General features: G+C 52.1%; 1 pseudogene; it reads right to left on the bottom strand.

Annotated features, from left to right (window-relative positions):
* Nucleotides 1-7,311: 7,311 nt before the first annotated feature.
* Nucleotides 7,312-8,430, bottom strand: LOC124647867 (annotated as a pseudogene).
* Nucleotides 8,431-8,631: the final 201 nt, after the last annotated feature.

Genomic DNA, 8,631 nt, shown 5'->3' with positions numbered 1-8,631 from the left:
CCACAGATCTATCCCTATAGCTTTCTCCGTGCGAGGGTTTACCAGTGGACTTTTTTATTTGTTTTGCTTTGTTTAGGACATATGTACATGGAAACCATAGGTTGGGCATACTTTACCATAAAATAGGCTCCGTTTGAGCCATGGCGGGGGTTTCCACATACGGATCCCGGATTTTACCAAGTGCTAGCCCATTATGCGGAAATCGTCAACGCCGGGTACATCCAAGGTTAGCCAAACCTTACATCACACGTGTACATATATGTTAGGGGCAGATGCAAGTTTTCCAACAATTCTGACGCTCCGGTGATCTGTATCTCGGGAAACACTAGGGCGGGACCCCGCAGATCTACCCCTAGGGTTAGGGTTAGGGTTATAGTTAGGGTTAGCAATGTATGTGGAAACCCTAGGATTAGGGTTAGGGTTAGAGTTAGGGTTAGAGTTAGGGAAACCCTAGGGCTAGGGCTAGGGTTAGGGTTAGGGAAACCGTAGGGCGGGGACCCCGCGGATCGTCACCCGTGGGACCTACATATGCCATCTACGAATTCTTAAAAAATAGAACCATTTTTTACATAATTCATACTAGTAAATAAATAATAGAAACATAATACAAAGTAATATGAGAGAGAGAAAAAATAAAAAATAAAAAAAAATTATATGCCGAGGGTGGCCGTCGGCATGGGGGGGCCATGCCCTATGCCGAGGGTAGCCCTCGGCGTCTGTGTGACGCCGTGAGCGGGCAGTGACGGCGCGGATGGAGCAGGCGCTCTACTGGTACCTACGCCGAGGGCCAGGTAGACGCCGACGGCTGCCCTCGGCGTAGCAACCTCTACGCCGACGGTATGTCTACGCCGACGGCCGGCGTTCCGAGCTGCCCCGGCGAGGCCGTACGCCGACGGCCCCGATAAAAAGCCCTCGGCGTAGACTCTGGCCGTCGGCGTATGGCTCCATTCCTGTAGTGAAAGACGTTGCCAGGTGCAGCTGATGTGTTGGTTTCTAAATAGTCGGCTGGTATTAAGTGCCGATCGAGCAAGGACGTTCGCTGGGCACCGGCACCGGCAATGGCACGGCGGCGCCTGTACGTCCGTGAGGTACCAATGTACCATGCACGGCTCTGGCTGGCTGATCGGCACCGGAAAATCCACTTCCATCCGCGCCAAATGTTTGGGTTCTTCACGCTAGCAAAGGCCTCGATCGGTTCGCGACGGAGTCGTTACTTTTGACTGCGAGTTTGTTTAGTTTTGGCGTGTGTGAAGCGGAGAATCAGAGTCAAAGATGATCGAGCAGCGGCGGCGGGCACGTTTTTTTGTTAGTATTTGGTGGTCGATTGCTACGGCAACAGGTAGTAAATGACCTCGTGGTAAGTATTACTAGCGCAAGAAGCGTAGCTGATGATTGATCTCCTTCGTCTCCGTTCCCCGATTCCAGTTCTTCAGGTGCACGTTTTGGATCGGTCCGTGAAAATAAGACACTTCGCTTGTTGCATCCGTATCCTGAAATCTATACTAGTCTTCGACATCTTTTTTAGGATGGAGGGAGTACTACATTGTACATTGTACTTTCTTCTGAAACCACCATCGTCATGCGAGAGCGGTTTCTAAAACGTGCAGTGACTGAAGCCCAACAGAATTATGGCCTGTAACTGTCAAGTCGTCATTCCTCGACAGTGTCAACTGCATGCTTGGCAAGCTTGTGCACGTTAGAATGGTTAAGAAAGCTCTCGGTGAGTTCAAACCTTGTAGGCAAGCTCAAACAAGCTACCGACGTTGGTTCCAACTGCCTCGTCTTCACACAAAACACGCTCCTGCACGGCGCTGCGCAGCTGCACTTGTCTGCAGTTTCTTACCAGGCCCGAATTCTGCCGTGCCCGGTGAACTTAACACTGAAGCAGCCCGGCCGTGGATGTCAACCTGAATTCTACCACTCGCCGTCGCTGTTGTGGACAGTAACATCGCTCCGCTGCCCCCCGGCTGCACGCAACGGAAGAGCAGAGGCTTTTTTTACGGTCGAAACGGTTGCCTGATGGGGCGAAACACCAGTCGGTAGGGAAGGGAGTTTGACACGACTGGTCGTGGTCGATGATAGAGGAGTGGTTAGGTATTGAACTGACTAACAAAGAATCATCATCACGGGACACTAAAACGACCACCACTCGCAAGCGCCCGTTATTTTGCTTCCTGCCTCAGATGATCGAAAATTTGCTCCATTGTCTTGAATCTGTTCTAATAAAAACTCTTCCGTTCCGTTGTTTCCTATGTTAGACATATGATATGGAGTAGTACTCCACCCGTATATACACTCTATGTATTGCCACGGTAGAGACTCTTTCTACCCTATATAAACACGGAACACGAGCCAGGGAGAGGCATCGTTTCAGCCAAACAAATATGGTATCAGAGCTACCTCTTCCAACCCTAGCCGCCGAACACGATCCCTAGACAGAAAAAAATTTGCCGCCGCCGCCGCCTACGACCACGCTCACGATCCGCCGCCGCCGTGCCTTGCACCGCCGCTGCCCGCCGCTGCCTAGTCCCACCTAAGGCCACCGCCACGACCACGAAACCTGCCGCTGCCTAGTCTCATCTACGGCCGCCGCCACGACCCAAAAACCCTACGATCTACCCACGATCCACGACTACGACCCGCCGCCGCCCTAGCCTCGCTACGGCCGCCGCCATATGATCTACGACCCAGCCGCCGCCTTTGCTCTGTCTTCAGCCGCCGCTTCTCAACTCCGATGGCCTCCTCCTCTACGGTTTCCATTGGCGCCATGCTCGGTGCTCCGCCGACTACCAAGCTCACCCGCTCGAACTTCCTCTTCTGGAAGACGCTGGTGTTTCCCGCCATCCGCGGTGCCATGGTCATGGGCCTCCTCGACGGTACCGATCGCGCCCCCGCCAAGACGCTGTCCTCCAAAGACGTCGACGGCAACACGGTCTCCATCACCAACCCTGCCTACGCTGCATGGATTGCGCGTGATCTGGCGGTTGCTAGCTATTTGCTCAACTCCCTGTCGCCTGAGCTCCTCCCTCATGTCTTCGGTCTGGAGACCACCGAGGCAATCTAGGCTGCCATCACCAGGATGTTCTCCACTGCCTCGCCATCCAAGGTCAACGCACTTCGTGGTGCCTTGAATACCACCAAGAAGAACTCCCTCACCATGGCGCAATACTTTGCCAAGATGAAGGGCATTGGCACCGAGCTCATTGCGCTTGGCAAGACCATCGACGAGAGCGAGCTTGTCAACTACATCCTCAACGGCCTTGATGGTTCCTACAATGATGCCGTGGCCTCTGCCAATGGCCAGCCCGGCCTTACTACCGATGGCCTCTATGACCAGTTGCTCGCCCATGATCAGCGCCACAACATGCTGCAGGATACCGGTGATACTTTCACCTCCTCCGTGAATATTGCTCGCCGTGGACGTGGCGACTCTCGTCCCCGTGGCCGCGCCGATGATGATGACCGCGCCCCACGTGGCCGTGGTGACGGCAATCGCCGTGATGATGACCGCGGCCCTCGCCGCACTGATGACCGTGGCCCTCGCCGCGATGATGATCGTGGCTACCGCCGCGATGACGACCGCGCCCCTCGTGGCCGTGGCAATGATGCTGGCTCTCGCCGTCGTCGTGATGATCGCAATGGTCGGCGTGATGGTCGCCGTCGCTAGAACCGTGCACCGTTTGTTGAAGTTGAGTGTCAAATCTGCAAGATATATGGGCACCCTGCCAATGAGTGCTGGTGGCGCTACCAAGACAAAGACCGCGATGATTCGGATGATGATGGAGATCGCAAGGAAAAATCTGCTCATGTTGCCTCCTATGGTGTTGACACAAACTGGTACCCGGATACTGGTGCCACGGATCATATCACTGCTGAGTTGAACAAGCTCACCACGCATGACAAGCACAAGGGCCGCGAACATGTTCACACCGCCAATGGTCATGGTATGCAAATCTCTCATGTTGGTCATTCAGTTTTGCATATGGTACGTTGCATCTTAAAAATGTCTTACATGTACCTGCTGCATCCAAAAATCTTCTTTCTGTTCATAGATTTACCCTTGATAACGGCGTTTACATTGAGTTTCATCCTTTCTTCTTTTTGATCAAGGACCAGGCAACAAGGACGGTTCTGTTTAAAGGGCCGTGCATTGGTGGTCTGTACCCGCTAGTTCCTATTCCTAGTGGGCCGCACAAGAAAGTCTTCGTTACAATAAAGCCATCTTCCTCCACATGGCATCGTCGTTTAGGTCATCCATCATCTTTTGTGGTGCAGCAAATACTTAGGAAAAATAAACTCTCTTATTCTCCTGAAATAAATCCATATGTCTGTGATGCATGTCAACTAGCTAAGAGTCACCAGTTGCCATACCTCATCTCTACTAGTGTCTCTACTGTTCCTTTGGAACAAATATTCTCTGATGTATGGGGCCCAGCACCTGCTTCTGCTGGCAAACATGAGTACTATGTGAGCTTTATTGATGATTATAGCAAGTTTACTTGGATTTACTTGCTTAAAAACTGTTCTGAAGTGTTCCAAGTCTTTCTTAATTTTCAGAAATTTGTTGAACGGAAATTTGAGAGAAAGATTAAAATCATGCAAACTGATTGGGGTGGTGAATATGTCAAACTCAACAGTTTCTTTCAAAAGTGTGGCATTATACATCATGTCTCTTGTCCACATGCTCATCAACAAAATGGCTCTGCTGAACGCAAACATCGACATATAGTTGAAGTTGGCTTGTCCCTCCTTGCCAATGCATCCATGCCCTTAAAATTCTGGGATGAGGCTTTTCTTACAGCTACCTTTTTGATTTACCTCCTACCCAGCAAAGTCATCAATTCTGACACCCCTGTTGAACGTCTTATGCACTCCAAACCCAATTATGAATCTCTGCGTGTTTTTGGTTGTGCCTGTTGGCCCAATCTTAGACCGTATAACAAGCGCAAACTTGCCTTCCGCTCCACTAAATGTGTCTTCTTGGGATATAGTCCTCTTCATAAGGGTGTCAAATGTCTAGATGTTTCCACGGGACGTGTTTACATTTCTCGTGATGTGGTGTTTGATGAGCGCGTTTTTCCGTTCGCTGACCTGCATCCTAATGCAGGCCGCCGCCTTCGTAACGACATTCTTTTGCTTCCTCATGATACACCTACTACTGTTGGGGATGCACAAACTGATGATTCCAGGAACCTCAAGATATTACACCTCCAGATGACAGTACTATCCATACTGATTATTCTGATACAAATTTCGTTGAAAACGGTGAAGAAACGGACTCGGGAGAGTCCTCTGAAGTTGCACCGCCATCGCCACTACGTGCCAACACGAGGCAGGGATCCGCCTCGGATCGGCCCCCGCCAGCACCTGGTCGCCGCGCTGCTGATCCCGAGGGCGGGAGAATCTCCTCCGCGCCAACGTCTCGGGCTTCCTCCGGTCCGGCCACGCCACGCGCTCCGCCTGCCCCGCCTGGGTCCCCTGCTGTCGCCTCGGACAGCGGCAGCAGCAGCGCCCCCCACGCCCCCGACAGCCCGGCTGCCCAACCGGAGCCCGCCACGCCCTCCTCGGCTGCCACTGTCTCTGACGCCAACGCCAGCGGCGACAGCGTCGTCTCGTCGTCATCGTCAGGATCCTCTGCGGATTCTGCTCCTGTGGCTCCGCCACAACTAGGAGTGCGCACTTGCCTCCAACAAGGTATACGCAACCCGAAAATTTATACAGATGGTACAGTTCGTTATGGCCTTCTAACATCCACAGGGGAGCCACGCACTACTTCTGAGGCTCTTGATCATCCTCAATGGCGTCATGCTATGGAGGAAGAATATGGTGCTCTCATAAATAATCAAACATGGCATCTTGTTCCTCGTGGCTCTCACAACTGGTCGTGGTCGATGATAGAGGAGTGGTTAGGTATTGAACTGACTAACAAATAATCATCATCACGGATTCATGGGACAATAAAACGACCACCACTCGCAAGCGCCCGTTATTTTGCTTCCTGCCTGAGATGATCTAAAATTTGCTCCATTGTCTTGAATCTGTTCTAATAAAAACTCTTCCGTTCTGTTCTTTACTAATATTGGATTGTCAGTATGACAATGGAGTTTAAACTTGAACGTTTAAGCTCATTTCCCTGCACCAGTTCCCTTGACTCGCTCCACCAACTTCTCAAATTTTGGTTCATGCTTGCCTGGAATAACCCGCGGGAGACCAGACCACAGCAGGATTTTGCTCCATATCAAATTGACGCCCGCGCAACTGAAAAAGAGGTGCTTGTGATCGTCTTTGGATGATCTGCAAAAAACCATATTGGTCCTTATGTGAGAGCTCTCTTTTACCCAAACGATCTACTGCCCAGTGGTGGCGCATGGGCCGAATTCAAGACTAGACCATTTCAATATTGTACTACAGAAACTTGGCCAAAAGTAAAATATCTGGCTCCAGTGCGCCGAATTCATGCTAAATCCTAAGAAAATGTTCGAAAAAGGGTGAGCCACGGCCCAGTATGGCCCACCAGTAGCGCCGCCCCGTTCTACTGCCTAGACCCTGGCTCTAATTATCAGCCATGTGTGTTGATATTGCATCGAAGAGGTGCCCACGATTTTCAAATAGCATTAGCCGTGTCGCACTGCAGTGTAGCAGCAAAGCGAGCATTGTATGCAGACCTAAAGAACATTGATCAGTTTGAGTTCCACAACCAGGACCGTTCATACTCATCATTGTCGAGACATTTACTGCTCTAATTTCTTCGCAAATGGAGAGAGCTTGCAGGGAAACGTTTGTATGCTGATTGTTTTCTTAATGTCATCAATCCAGGAGCTGTTTGTGAGAGCTTCAGCGATTGTTTTCCTAGACCTAGTGATAGGGTTTATGCTCTAAAAATGGCCGATTGGTATCACCATGCACTGATAAGTAAAACCGGGTCATCTGCCAACTTGCACATTAGTCTAGGCCATGTATGGAGCCTGACCGGAGGGTCAGATGGCTAGCTGAGGCAGGAGTGCTTTCGGCTACCTAGCAACCCGGGTTCGAGTCTCGAACACGGCGGTTTGCTGCTCATAGCTCCCCTATAAGAATATACCCTGGGTGCTCGCTCATGGGTCTCGTTTTTTTAGTCTAAGCCATGTATCGAGCACAACCTCGATGACTAAAGAAAATCTAGTATGAACAATACAAATATACAGTTCCACACCAGTTTCACACCGAATCACATACTCGATGATACATATAAAATGTTCATACAAGAACAACTTGATAACTTTGTGAATACATTAGAAAATACATCCCAATAATTGCCTCTAAGACATATTTCCAACACATGCCGTCATGGCTTTGCTTGTGGTCGCTGATGCGCGTTTTATGGGCCGCTAGGTCTGTCTCCTATCAAGCTGTTGTGGAGGGGGCTGGTCATGGTGGCGAGATCTAGCAAGGCCTGGGTCAAATCGGTCAATAAGCGCGCACTTGGAGGACTGGCGCACCATTGCCGGTGTAGCGCATGCTTATCCCCACCAATCTCAGCACTCATTTTGTGCCGGATATCTCTACCTTGCGAGCAACGATGAACGAGTTGAACACCTCATCGCCGGTAGGGTGGTACACGGCCAGAACCTCAAACCCGCCGCGCCTGATATCATCGAGGTCCACGACAGGATACAGGAACGCTCGCGCACCGTGCGCGCTCCGTACGACGAGCGCGGCCACGTCCGCCATGCGTTTCCCCAGGTGCGCTATGGCCTCGGCCTTCTCCTCGGAAGCCATGCCCACGAGCGCCGCCAGGAAAACCACGTCGTACGCGCCGAGCTCCTCCGCCGTGAGGTCGGCGACGTCGGCCGTGTGGAACGCCATGCGCGCGCGCACGCCCTCCTCCGCCGCCGCCACCAGCCTCCTCGCCCGGTCGTTGGACGCGGCGCACCGGTCGTAGTTGTCGAACCGGGTGCCCCGCAGGTGGTTCGTCGCCAGGAAGAGCGAGCTGAACGGCAGCGGGCCGGACCCGATGAACGCCACCCGGGCCGGCGCCGCCGCGTGGCGCGCCAGGAACCCGTGCTCCAGCTTGCTCAGGTTGACGTAGTTCTCGTAGTAGGGAAGCGGTCGAGGTGGTCGAGCGGGTTGTCGAAGGCCGTGAGGATGTCGGAGTAGTGCGCCTCCAGGTGCCCCTCGGCGGCGGAGCAGAGGCGGATGAGCTCCTCCCGCATCTCCTGCGCCTCTGGGCTGAGCTTGGTCACGTCGACCGGGCTCGACGGGACGCACACGCACGTCGCGACGAGCTCGGTGAACAGCGCGTCGACCTCACGGGACGGACTTAGCGATGGCAGCTTTGAGATGGCGGCGTGGAGACGGGAGATCTTCTCCACTAGCTTACACACCTCTAGGTTTTGGTCCTCCATACACGTCACTTATAATTGGTAAGAACGGCTGATGTTGGAGTAGTTGTTTTAGGCCAAGGAGTAGGCACTCATGCTTGCTTGGAGTACTGCGCGCTTACTTATAGACTCTACCTTATCGCGACAAGATTGTGCGGTGCTCGAGGAAAAATCAGTGATTGAGCAGTGTGATGAGCCTTTGACAGTGAAGTCTACTCCGTTTCGAATTAGTTGATGTAGATTTTTTTTTTAAAGAAAATAGACGAACCTA

This window comes from Lolium rigidum, chromosome 4 (genome assembly GCF_022539505.1).
Source record: "Lolium rigidum isolate FL_2022 chromosome 4, APGP_CSIRO_Lrig_0.1, whole genome shotgun sequence".
Taxonomy (NCBI): Eukaryota; Viridiplantae; Streptophyta; class Magnoliopsida; order Poales; family Poaceae; genus Lolium; species Lolium rigidum.
Note: the sequence above shows the minus strand (reverse complement) of the source record. Positions and strands in the feature narration are given on the sequence as shown.